The sequence below is a fragment of the Lithobates pipiens genome, unplaced genomic scaffold (genome assembly GCF_037356315.1).
Source record: "Lithobates pipiens isolate NorthernLeopardFrog02 unplaced genomic scaffold, aLitPip1_a1.2 Scaffold_30, whole genome shotgun sequence".
Classification (NCBI taxonomy): domain Eukaryota; kingdom Metazoa; phylum Chordata; class Amphibia; order Anura; family Ranidae; genus Lithobates; species Lithobates pipiens.
Window position 1 is genome coordinate 91,928,366 of NW_027507791.1, and position 14,262 is coordinate 91,942,627.

At 40.9% G+C, this 14,262-nt stretch overlaps 1 protein-coding gene across 5 annotated transcripts in view; it reads right to left on the minus strand.

The window, feature by feature from the left end:
• The window catches only part of SIPA1L1 (signal induced proliferation associated 1 like 1), a 407,147-nt gene that overhangs the window by 286,740 nt on the left and 106,145 nt on the right, over positions 1–14,262 (minus strand). The window contains exon 1 of one of the 5 annotated variants that reach the window (XM_077464602.1): positions 10,081–10,182. The exons of the other annotated variants lie outside the window; for them this stretch is intronic. The gene's annotated coding sequence lies outside the window, so the exon portion shown is untranslated. Of the gene's footprint in view, positions 1–10,080; positions 10,183–14,262 lie in introns of those variants that run through there. 5 annotated transcript variants of the gene reach the window in all.

A 14,262-nucleotide genomic window follows, 5' to 3' on the forward strand; every position in this document is an offset into this window, starting at 1 on the left:
CCTCTTCTCAGGCCCCCCATCAGATCTCTGGGCTCCTCCTCCTCTGTGTGTCAGCATAGGAAGCCACTTCCCAAGGTAGCACACATGCCGGCTGGAAAAGGAGCCACGCTTCGTGTGTCCATTGATACAGGGTGCTCCCCTTGCTCCATTATTACTGGATTTGATTGACAGCAGCAGCAGCCAACTGAGTCCTAGTGAGAAGGGAGAGAGGAAGCAGCACTCTGCTGTGGCTCAGTGCTAGATCGGGCTACGGTACGTTTATTGGGGGCTGGAGAAAACAGTTGATAATAGAAGGTTTTTTATTTTAATGCAGAGAATGCCTTAAAGGGAAAAAAAAAAACACCTTAAGCCTTTACAGCCACTTTAGGGCCCCCTTCTCATGGGGCGTTAATCCATCAAATAGATCAACTGTGACATATTGTCAACATAAAGGAAGCGTGAGAGCTACAAGTAGAAGTAAACAATGAACAAAGCAAAAATAAGACCTCGTTTTCCCAAAAAAGAGGTGATCCCCATATACGAGTCACAGGTATAACAGCATAATGTATAGCCAACACAGATAAACCATAATCTCTATATAAAAACGACAGACTTCGCCTGGTTGGCACTGCAGTTAAAAAGGAGAACAACAATTGTTTAAAGGGGATGTTTGATCACTAGAGAAGCAGACACCACATATGCCCAGGATTATCTTTTAATTATATATCTTTTTGAATAGAATAAATGGAGGTTATAATCACGGTCATTTTTTTCTTTGCCACCTGTATCCTATAGATGTCGTGTTTCCATAGCTAAAAGAAAGTCAGTGGAAAGCCCTCCAAACGGAGGAAACCCAGTTTGTCACCAGAACAAGTGTCCCCATTGGGAGATTTCTCCTTTAGTGCTGTTCTGACAATCAAAATTTGGGATATTCATTTACCTTTCTTTCAATGATAATGGTAAGCAGTACAAATAGAGAGGATGAATCTCCCTAATGGGGGCACAGGCAATGATAAAAACATGACAGGCGTTCCAATCCTCCATTCTATCCAAAACACAAAAGAAAATAGTTGAATAGTCGGCCGTTACAGAGCAGAACAATCATTTCTTATGGGGGATGTCCCATTGTGGAGATTTCATTTCACTTACTGTCCTGTGGCCAAAACAGGAAGTGAGAGGAAATCTGGGCTGCTCTGTGCAAAACCGCTCCACAACAGGTACGTATAACATAACATGGTGGTTGTTTTTAACGGTGGGGGGGACAAGAATTTACTATCATTTTAAGCTCAGACGTGCAGACAGGAGGGTGTACCTGGGATGTACAATATTATTTTCCTAGGCCTGGAAACCAGGAAGTAACTGAGGAAATGTTAACAAAAGAAAAAGTGTAACAAGTATATATGATATACTTTCCTATATATTTACTAAAGCTAGCAGCAAAAGGATTAAAAATAGAAATGTTGACTGAGAGAGTGAAGTTCCACTTTCAGTGTCTCCAGCCAGGAGACCAGAAATAAATTGCACTCTAGATGGTCCAGGACCCCATCAATTCTCCACAAATTCTCACCCTCTGTACCTGGCAAATTCTGAGCTGCAAAAAATCTGAACGCACTTTACTTCATATGTGATGACACTGCCCCCTTCTTACACTTTATACCAAACTACCACCTTTGTGTCAGGCAACTTGCCAGATTTCACACCAGCCCAATTTCTCCTACATTACTCCTTGACCGCCCAAAAACATTATAGGAAATCTCAGATTATGCACATTATTATTGCTGCCAGGTAGTGCCATTCACATCCACTAGCTGTCAAACAAGTCAGTGGATGCCAACTCTGCTGCTTCTGCCACACATCTCAGAACTCTGGAGCAGAGAATATACAACGCCCAGGTGACCACTCAAGACCACCGATACCAACCCTTACATCACACATAGGGCTCTATAAATGGGCTTCCATACACAAACTCTGTCTACTTAATGGTGATCACTTTTACTGGCTGTCCCATTGTTTACATTTCTAGAGCAGATTTCTATAGGACTACAGTTGCCCAGCCATACATTTTCCTTGTTCAAGGCATAGATCTATTATAATAAGCAGACAAGAAATACACCACCATTCTCCATTAATACCTGCACTTCACATTTGTATTGTCCGCATTCTGGAAAACCTCACTTGGAGATAAAAAAAGATACGGTTGCTAAATCTCAAGCACACAGGGACACTAAAGGACATGTCATTGATGATATCCTACTGTAAAGCATACATCTCCTCTGAGACCTTTTAGCATATTGACAACCACAATTAATTGACATATTGAAATGCCTAATGTGAGCTGAGCACTTTTAGGAGGCTGCAGCATCTAATATTCAAGCATGCGTGTAATAATCAATAAGGCTGCTTCCTATTACATACAATATTTGGAGACATTTCAAAAATCCTTATTTTCAGAACATTGGAATTTTAGCTCTCATTTATTTTTAAGAAAACAGCACAATAAAACACGGCAAAATGCCTTCCGTCCTCTGACTTCTCTCTTTCCGGTTCACACCACTGCGTGTGCGCAGAAAAAATACCGTGTGCAGCACTATATTTCAGCACAGCGCAGTCGAGGCCAGGCTGGTAATTTAACTTTAGATGTCTGGGGACAGCTCAGTAAAGTTCATAAAAAAACAAAAACAAAAAAAATAAAAAGTGTGTGATCCACCGAGACCAGCACATCATCACTGCTGGGTTTCAGCAACGGCTGAAGTGACGCATAGAAGCTACTTTGTAGCAGATATGATGGATGAATATAAAAATTCAAACATATGACATTACAACTGTGAATATTCAGAGACCTGTACATAAAATACAACCGCTGGTCTATGCTAAAGGTGATGAAAAGCCATTTGCATACGTAGCTGTCTTAAAAGAAAAGACGTGCATAGAAATAAACAGTTTTGCTTGAGCATTAATTATAATGGAGTTTGGTTTTACGTACAGAAATTACATTACAGAAAAATGCTGCCATCTGGATATTTTAAGGGCCATTTGTTTACAAATGAGTCCATCAATCAAATTGCAAAAACTGATCTTTAGGGAGCAGGACTTCATGCATGATACATGCCAAAAGGGATCATTTCATCTGCTCTATAAAGAACACATGGGTCTACTAAGTGTTGTGGCATGAAAAAACAAATGCTCGTAACACACCATAAGGCTATTACATTATATAACAACTACTAGATACTACAGTGCCTTGAAAAAGTATTCAAACCCCTTGAAATTTTCCCCTTTTTTCATGTTACAACCGAATTGTAAATGTATTTTATAGGGATGGCACATAATTGTGAAGGGGAGGAAAATTATTATTCAGGATTTATATAGCGCCAACAGTTTGCGCAGCGCTTTACAATATGAGGGCAGACAGTACACTTACAATACAAATCAATACAGGAGGGATCAGAGGGCCCCGCTCGTTAGAGTTTACAAATGGTTTTCATTTTTTTTTTTTACAAATGAATGTGAAAAGTGTGGCGTGCATTTGTATTCAGCCCCCCGAGTCAATACTTTGTAGAACCGCCTTTCACTACAATTACAGCTGCAAGTCTTTTTGGGGATGTCTCTACCAGCTTTCCACATCTAGAGAGAAATATTTGCCCATTCTTCTTTGCAAAATAGCTCAAGCATGTCTGCAGATCTAAACCCCATTGAGCATCTGTGGGGCATCCCCAAATGGAAGGAGGAGGACCGCAAGGTCTCTAACATCCACCAGCTCCGTAAATGTCGTCATGGAGGAGGGGAAGAGGACTCCAGTGAAAACCTGTGAAGCTCTGGTGAACTCCATGCCCAAGAGGGATAAGACAGTGCTGGTCACCAAACAAAATAGACACTTTGGGCCCAATTTAGACATTTTCACATAGGGGTTTACTGACAAATTGTCAGGGGTATTCTCACTTTTGTGAGATACGGTATATGATTTAATGAACCTTTTATGAAAGGATCCAGTGGTTACTGGGGCACCCACTTACATTTACAGCCATTATTAGGAACGTGTGCATTGGAAATATTGTGCTTGGACTTAAGCCGGCCATAGACAATAGACAAATCTCAGCCGGTTAAGCAGGGCCCAGCTGAGATTCGAACCATCTATGGGCAGGCAGAATCCACTCAATCGATCAACTTTGGTACAACCAGCATGTCGGATTTTTGGCATGCAATTATTGCCAGCAGTTACAGCCCCAAGCAATAATCACTGTGTTCTCCTGCCGAGAGACCACAATGGCTCCCTGGGGGGGGATTCAGTGTTGATGGGGAAATCGAGCAATTTTCTTACAACTGGTGGTTGTAGGAAAGATAATCACACCACCTAAGGCCAGCTTTAGTGAAATGCACAAGACATTGTGAATAGAAGAGAATAGGCAAAGTTCCATTCAATGTCAGTCTTGTGTTGACATTTCTACTTTGCTTTAGAAACAGAGCAGCGTAAATAGGTTTCCATTAAATCTTGCAGAGAACTGACTATCACACACATGGCCAGCAAAAGGTCCTATCCACACCCGCGTGACAGGATTTTTTTTTTTAGCCCGAAGCCAATGGCGGTCTGGTGGTACAGGCTCCAATTGCTAGAACAGATGGGTTACATAAAACTGCATGTTCTCACACTAAAATGTTATACGAAAAGCAATCCATTCACAAACAAAAAAAATCACTTGGGTCTTTAATACAGTTTTGTCACAATAATGAGAATTTAGAGCACAACTTCAGGCAAAAAAACAAAATAAAAGTGAATAGTCTATTAAAAGATAAACTATTAAAATCAGCGTTTGCTGCAACAGTTTTCTTCAATCTAGAGCTTTCCCCCGCAGTTCTTCTGCTACTGGATGTCCTTAGTCTAATTTCACTCTGACAATAAAAAAGGCAGTAGAGCGCAAACAATTAAAACAAGACTAAAATATCAGAATCGATAGATATTACGTAATGGGGTGACCCCACCCCCTTCTGACAACACGGGGAAAGCCATAGGTAAGTCCCCGTGCATCAGAGGGGTGGATGAAGCGGAGAAGAAAATTCAGGAAGAGAAGACCGGAGGAAGAAGCGGAGGAAAAAGAAGACCACCAAAGGAAGACCAGAAGAAAAAAGATTAAAGAAGAAGAAATTATTAAAGGAATTGTCGAAAAAGTCATCTTTTTTAACATTTTTAACCTTTTTGTGAAATGGTAGGGGTACATTTGTACCCCATTATCAATTCACATGGGGGGCTGGGATCTGGGGATCCCCTTTTTAAAGGGGGCTTCCAGATTCCGATAAGCCCCCTGCCCGTAGACCCCAACAACCACCAAGCAAGAGTTGTGGGGATGAGGCCCTTCTTCCCCATTAACATGGAGATAAGGTTCTTTGGGGGACTACCCCAAAGCACCCTCCCAAATGTTGAGGGCATGTGGCCTGGTATGGTTCCTGCGGCCTGCCAGGTTGCGTGCTCAGATAAGGGTCTGGTGTGGATTTTTGGGGGGACCCCACGCCATTTTTTTTTTAATTGGCGCAGGGTTCCCCTTAAAATCCACACCAGACCTGAGGGGTCTGGTATGGATTTTGAGGCCGACCCCCCCACACCATTTTTTTTTGCACGGGCCCCCCCTTAATACTTCATACCAGACATGAAGGGCCTGGTATGGGATTTGAGGGGACCCCCAAAATATTTACATTTTGGTTTGGGGTTCCCCTGTGGGGAAATCCCATGCTGATTTTATCAATGAACCTTTATGTGTATTGCCGGACCGACAATTCATTATAGCCGCGAGTAGTTTTAAATGACTTTTTTTCCTTTACAAATGTGATTTTGCTGTCAGATTGTTCTAAACAAGGGAAACATTTCACTTTACAGGCATACTATAGACACCCCCAGGTACGAAATTTAAAGGAATATTACACTTTTATTGTTTAACTTTAAGCATTATTAAACTCACAACTCCCGAAAAAAATTCAGTTTTTAAAACTTTTTAATACTGGGGCAGGACCCGGGTCCCCAAACACTTTTTATGAAAATACCATGCATATAAGCCTTTAAAATTAGCACTTGATTTTTCATGTTCGTGTCCCATAGACTAACCACTTAAGCCCCGGACCAATTTGCAGCCAAAGGACCAGGCCCCTTTTTGCGATTCAGCACTGCGTCGTTTTAACTGACAATTGCGCGGTCGTGCGACGTGGCTCCCAAACAAAATTGGCGTCCTTTATTTCCCACAAATAGAGCTTTCTTTTGGTGGTATTTGAGCACCTCTGCGGTTTTTATTTTTTGCGCTATAAACAAAAATAGAGCGACAATTTTAAAAAAATGCAATATTTTTTACTTTTTGCTATAAAAAATATCCCCCAGAAATATATAAAAAAAACAAAAACAAATTTTTTCCCCTCAGTTTAGGCCGATACGTATTCTTCTACATATTTTTGTTAAAAAAATAAAAATAAAAAAATCGCAATTGATTGGTTTGCGCAAAAGTTATAGCGTTTTATACATTTTTAATTTTTTTTTACTAGTAATGACATTGATCAGTGATTTTTATTGTGACTGCCACATTATGGCGACCACATCGGACATTTTTGGGACCATTGTCATTTATACAGCAATCAGTGCTATTTAAATGCCCTGATTCCTGTGTAAATGACACTGGCAATGAAGGAGTTAACCACTAGGGGGCAGTGTAGGGGTTAGGTGTTCCTAGGGGCGTTTTACTGACGGGGGGGGGCTGGGCTTTGTGTTAGTGAACACTGATCTCTGTGTGTGTGACGTTATGTTTTCTTATTGTAGGGGGGCGTGGCCTGGCACGTGACATCACTGATCGTCTTTCCCTATAAAGGGAAACAGACGATCGGTGACAGCCACACTAGAAAGCACGGGGAGAGGTCTGTTTACACAGACCTCTCCTCGTTCTTCAGCTCGGTGACACGATCGCGGGACATCAGCGGCGATCGGATCCACTGGTCCAGCAGCCACGGTCACAGAGCTCAGGACTGGGTCGGGAGCGGTCCTTAAGTGGTTAACTGTGTTCGTCTGTTCGAACTAATTTTTTGCCTGTTCGCATGTTCTGGTGCGAACCGAACGGGGGGGGGGGGGGGGGGGCTGTTCAGCCCATCCCTATCGGGATCTTTATAATACTTCCAAAAAATCAATAAAAATATGTGTGTGGCCAAAATAATTAAATCCATCTTAGGTGTGTGACAAAGCCTTTAATGAACTAATAAATATTTTTTTATGGTTAAAGAAAAGGCAAATAATGCTTGGTAATGAAAATACATGTGTTATACTTTCGTGACTCAAGCCTAACAGGTCTAAATTTTGGGTTATCAGGACAGCGATAGAGGTGAATTCTTCCACTGACTCTAGTTCTGGTGACAATGAGGGACTCCTTCGATTTGGAGGGACTACCTCTCACTTCCTGTTTTTGCTACGGGACAGGAAGTGAAGGGAAACCTCCTCAAAAGGACACATCATAAAAACAACACAGAGGTTATTAACCCTTTTACCCTACACAAAATGGGTGAAAAAAGTTTTCGTTAGTTCCAATTTATGGTCTGCCAATCCATGTGTGGTACACATACATGCAGGTTAAATTGCTGAATGGCCTCTTTTCACTCAGCTTATTAGCGTCTCAATTGTCGGAAATGATGACCTCACATTACCATTTGTCCCCAATCAACACCTCTTCCTTTAAAAGAGCCACCCAGTCATTACATACCACTGTGTCCTGATCTCACAATTCCAACTTCTTCAGGAAAAAGCACTGTGGGGTTGATTTACTAAAACTAGGCTAGTGCAAAATCTGTTGCAGTTCTGCATAGAAACCAATCAGCTTCCAGGTATTTTTGTCAAAGCTTAATTGAAGAAGCTGAAGTTAGAAGCCGATTGACTATCATGCAAGGCTGCACCAGATTTTGTTTGTTCCAATTTTAGTAAATCAACCTCTGTGTGCCCTCCGAGAAGAGAATGGACCCTAAAAACATGATTTTAGATTTAATGTTTTATCCATACAAGATTCTTAAGCAAAATGTGGCTGTCTTTTAATCCAAAGTAGCTTGTGGAAAGCAGGTGCCAAAGATGACACATCAGGATACAACACAATCATGTCACCTAACATATCTGCTCATTTTGTGTTACCAACAATTAATTCATGCGACAACCTGTCTAAACTTACTGAGCGGAAAACAGTAAATTGAGTCAAGTGAACATTCGCGAATATATGATACTTTCACAGAGGTGACAGGAGTCCAGGAACAATAATGTGACATACAATACCCTGAAAAAAAACTGTACATCCGATTTTACACCAACGATAGACTGGAAATATAAAATGTGGACCTCTACAGCCATATCGAATGTGAAATAATAAATAGTGACAGACCAAGCAACTGCACAAGCTAATTAATGCAATTCAAATAAACATCCCAGTGGTAAGCACATGGAACAAGGCATGAAGATTTAAACAGCTTTAAAATGTTCACTTGACAGGTTAAATATATACAAAAAGAGGGTTTTTGTGATTAGGCAATGGTGTGCTGACGGAAGCGTTTTTTTTGTTGTATAAAGACTTTTCACTCCCACGGGTGCACCCATTACCGTAAAAATGGGAAAAGCACACGGCTTTTTATTTTTAATTCACAAAGAAAAAAAAGGTGGTAATCAGAATTAAAGGGACCTATCAGTGACGCTTCTGGGTTTCTGTTTTAATACATATAGTATAAACTTGCATATAAAACTGAAGGCAAAAACAGTGATTGTAGCTCAGATTGTTTCAACACAAGGTCAACAACATTATCCTGACTGGTTAAGGCTTATCTGAGCCCCCGAAATTTATTACTGTAATGTAGTTGGGCTGACTATACAATAATTGGAGTTGGACTATCGCTCTCACACACAAACTCTGTGGCCCAACACATGCCACTGAAAACTGTTTTTATTATTAACACTTTTGTTTCCAGAGCACAGTGTTCAGGGGCGCAAGCCAAAGAAGTGAGCAGCTGGTTGTGTGCAAGACCCCTTTCACACCGCCGAGCCTATAGCGTCGGCGGTATAACACCGCTATTTTTAGTGGCGTTTTACCCTCGGATTTGCAGGGAATTTTGGCCACTAGCGGGGCGCTTTTACCCCCGCTAGTGGCTGAGAAAGGATTAAAACCGCCCGCAATAGCAGCGTTTTGCCGGGGTAATACAGTGCTGCCCCATTGATTTCAATGGCGAGCAGCGGTGGAGGAGTGGTAAACACATCGCTCCAAAGAAGCTGCTGGCAGGACTGTTCCTGTTGCCTGCCAGCGCAACGTTCCGGCGTGAAAGCCCTCGGGGCTTTCATACTGCAAACAAAGGAGCAGTAGTTTGAGGGCAGATTGCAGACGCTATTTCTAACGCTATAGTGCCCGCAAAACGCCCTCCGTGTGAAAGGAGTCTAAGAGCAGCAGTCCAACTTTCCTAGTGCTGCCAGCAAAGGGTATTTTAACCAGTGGCAGTACTGTCTTGTTTGCTGCACCCCCCCCCCCCAAAAAAAATATACAGCACCAGCTGCCACTGATTTTAACCCTTGCTGCAAACTTAGATTTAAAGGGTTATGCCTAGTACACACATTGAGTTTTTTTCATTCAACCCAGTGGGCTGAACAAAAAAAAAAACAGATCACTGTACAAACACAAGTGATGTTAGTGCAGCAATTTTTCCCAATGTGTTCTGACGGGGACTGCCCCATCACCAGAACACACTAAGATTCGCAGCCATTGGCTGTGAGCGCTAATCGGATGTTGGTTTTCCAGCATGTCCCTTCAAAAAAAGCTAGTCTTTAGACTGGCTTCTGTTGGAAGGACAGCTGTACACGTGGTCAGTATTTCAACCGCTTCCTACTAACGTGGACCATGTGTACCCAGCTTTAGTTCACTTTTACAGAAAAAAAAAAAAAAAAAGGTGAACTAATGGCTCGTACACACCATAGGAGAATATTGTATGAAAGTTTCTGTATGAGGAACGATCGGTTGATTATCTGTTCATTAGTTTAGTGCTTTCAATAGTCAATTCCAACTATTCAGACAAAAAAAAACAAGGTGCAAGTATGGAAATATTTGAATAGAAAATACCACTTACGATCAGAAGCACAGAATGACCCAGAAGACACCGGTACATGTTATGTCTGCCTACATTTTCCTTTGTCCTCCGATAATTTTCATACAAGTTAACAGTTTTCAGTTACATCCCGATACGCACCTTCGTGGAATAAATAAACACTCAAAATAAACACTGCCTGTGTGCGGAACAACTTCAACATTACAGATTTATCCATGACGGCTTCTGAAAATGTGCAGCTTGTTTAAGAGTTATTTGAATGAGATGTTAAGAATCTTAAATTAAACTAAGGCAAATCACATTAAATTCTGGTTTGCGATTGAAAGTTTCTAGTGATTTAACAACTGACCTTTTCAGACAGAAGGAATATCATGAACCTAATTAGATTTAGCTCATTACACGATAGTAAAACATTTCATTATGTGTACTTTGATTTAAAATCATAAAAATCATCCATACATTTAGTAAACCAGATTAACAAGTTCCATCCATTTCTGTATATACGTATACAGTACCAACATAGAACAAAACACAGGGAAAATGTAAAGCCTCCATGGACACCGAGCCCCTGGACTGCAGGCTTCTGGGATGAAGTGCTAACCACCGAGCCTCCATGGTTTTTCTTTTGGTACTATGCAGCTTAACAAAGCTGCAATAAGCAATGGTAGGTTCAGATCATCTTTCAAGTAATATATGCAATTGGTGTTTTGGCGGACTATCAGATTTTTAACAAAAGAACTGGGGAACGGCATATGTTTCATTTAGGTGATCTTGTGACTTGGCTTCAACTGCAGTGAAGGTTAATTAAAGATTCTGCATTAGAAAAACAGTTTTATGCAAGAAATGAACGAGTGGATTTTTTTTTTTTAACAAAAGATCAGAGATCTGACCCCCTTCATTATAAACACTGTATAACTAGCAAGAAAACTGCAATTCAATTAGCCTAGTTAACATGAATATGCTACTTTTACATGTGTTGGCAAAAAAAATAAGCACACATAAAACGCACATGAACACAGTGCATGTAAATGCAACGCAGTATTAAAATAAATAAATAACACCAAAAAAAAAAAAACACAAATGCATTACAAACACATGTATGCTGGGATTGCAGTGTAAACAACCTAATACAGTGGTTCTCCCACTGCTGACCATGTTTCTTCTAGACCTGTGAAAAGGTCTGCATCTTTCCCAATGGGGAATGAACTTTATCTAGGTTTGCCCCACAAATAACATCCATAAACAAGCTACTGAGCTGTACAATGAAATCATATAAAAGTCCTTCTGTGAAGAAATATCCATGTGCAAAATAATTACCAAAGTGAAAATAAAAAAAATCCTACTACTTCCTTGAAACATATGAAAATGTGGTAAGCCAAAACCTTCACCTCTTCAAACAGACCACCATCAAAAAAAAGACGTACACTTACATGTCGCAGGGACCTTCTAACTAAAAAAAAAAGGTTAAACAGGCAGTTTTATATGTGGCTCTCCAAGCCCCCCATGTTTTTAGGCGGCTTTAAACAAACTCAAAATGATCCCACATAATCAGAAATAGGCATATACAGAAGAAAACACTAAAATAGAGTGAAATCTCCTAAAAACGTATTTATTATATTAAAATACCACTCACATTAGATCAAATAGACTGCACATATCACAATAACATTCCCAGCTGGTTAAGATGGCATTTACTATCACTTCCGGTTGATGCGATGAAGCAAACACAACACTCTGCCATACGTGTTTCGTCAGAAGAAGTCCTTTGATGACAAAATGCCTTTGCGGTGCATCCTCGTCGACTTGCGTGAGTACCATTTGGCAGACTTACTGCATGTTGGGTCAAACATATTAAATGGGAGTTTCCTGTAAAAATTATTTTACAACTTGTTGGAGACTCATTCTCAGAAGAAGATTGCTTTAGGGCAGGGGTGGGTAACTAATTTTCCCAAGGGGCCACATGAGAAACTAGGACTGTTGTGGAGGGCTGAACCAAAATTATTGTATAGTAAAAAATAGAGCTGCACGATTCTGGCTAAAATGAGAATCAAAATTTTTTTGCTTAGACTAAAGATTATGTTTTTTACGGCGTAACATCTTTCACATTATACGAAAAATTGGGCTAACTACTGTTTTTTTGTTTTTTTCATCGACGTGTATTTTTTTTTAAAAAAGAAATGCGGTTGAAAGACTGCTGAGCAAATACAGTGTGACATAAAATATTGCAACCGCAATTTTTTTCTCTAGGGTCTCTGCTAAAATAATATATATAATGCTTGGGTGTTCTAAGTAATTTTCTAGTAGAAAATACTGATTTTAACTTGTAAGCAACGAATGTCAGAAAAAGGTTTGGGCTTTAAGTCTAGGTTTACACTGTAGCGATGTCAGACATCACATGTGATTTGCACCTGAACTGTGGCGGTATGCGATGTCTGTGCAGTGCGAGTTCAACCATTGAGTTGTATAACTGAACTCGCATTGGATTCACATAAAAAAAAAGGTGCAGAGACTTTTTTTTTATCCCTGCACAGGAATTCGATCAAATGGGTGTTCTAACCCATGCGATCTGATTCCAGCCCGAATCAACAGTTCACACTGTGATCTGTTAACCGATCATTAACATTGTATTGGCACCTGCAGCGGTTCCCAGAGGGCAGTGTGAACTGCCTGCGGTAGAGATGTGATGCAGGAAACGGTGTGAAAAATCACGTCGGTTACTGCTTTGCTACAGTGTGAACCTAAGCCAAGTGGTTAAACTGACCTCATTTACACACAGAAGTTCATTAATTTGATCTAAAAGATATGAGAGATACAATGCATCTCTTCTCTTCTTTTACCTCCCAGCACTGAGGAATGTTAATATTTTTCTTTTCTTTTTGGACAGCGCTGAGCGGCTCTGCACTTGTCACACAGAATCGAGTAAATGTCGGGTTAAGTGAGGGGGGTCTAATCGAGATCACAATCTTAACGATTAATCGTGCAGCTCTGGTTAAAAATATTTTGATTAAACCAGCAATCTAGGTGAAAAACACTGGATTTGGAAATTCAGTAAATACATAAATATATAGAAAACACAACCTAGCACTAGGAATAATAGATACAACTCTCTATTAGACACAGTAGTGCAGAAATGTCCTCTGCTGGTCACAGGTGTAGGGCAGGCTAGTAAAAGCAGTGAGGGAGCTGATAGGCGCAAGGGGTAATTATCTGATCTGCTGTGTGACTGCCAGGCTCAGGGAGATAATTGGCAGAGCTGCAAGCACTGCGACAAGGAGAGACCCGGAGACCGTTAGATCAGGGATTTCTGTAGATCCTAACCTGAAGCGAAGAACAGGTACTTGGCTCCTGGGGTTTGCAGCAGGCTGGCGCTAACACAGGAAGAACGTGGCCGGGTAGCAGAATGGCAGGAGAACATTGAGATGTCTTCTAGGCAAGGTTCTCCTGCTGTCCCAATCAGCTCTTTAGACTCTCTCCTTCCAGATCTTGCAGCTCTCCACACAGACATCTGTCAGCATGCCTCTCTGAGAGTATCTGTTTCTTCAGCGAGGAAGCTGACAGTGGAGGCATTGCAGGCCAGACAGGCACAGCCAAATAGCCATATTAGCCCTGAGACCACAATTACCCAGGTCTGCTTTAGATGAAAATGCTATCAATACAAAGATATCTAATATTATTCAATCGGAAACAGTGCACATTTGCAACATCATAGGATTACTTGATTACATTGATAAAGTATTTAAGCATAAGTCCAGTCAAATTCTAACTGAGGCTAAACCTACTCCCAGCCTCATTCTAAGACTATTCTAACTACCCTGTGAAAGTAAAGACATGTACAGTTGCCTATTCTGAGGCAACTCCGATCTGGTCACATGATTGGATTCCTAGCGCCAGCTTCAGTGTAGAGGAGAGGCAACAACGACGGCTGCAGAGCCCGGGTGATGACGTCACCTATAGGCTTACTATGGGACATACGTTGTTGGCCGTCCCTCCTCTATACTGAAGCTGCTGCAAGCCGATCATGTGACTGTACCAGAGCATGCATCAGCATAGTTAAGTATACACATCATCTTTCATAGGGTAGTTAGAATAGTGGGAGTAGGTTTAGTCTTAGTTGGAATTTGACAAGAATTCCACTTTAAATAGTGGTTGGATTTCTGTACAAAAAAAAAAAAAATGGCTACATCCAATCAAATACGATTACCC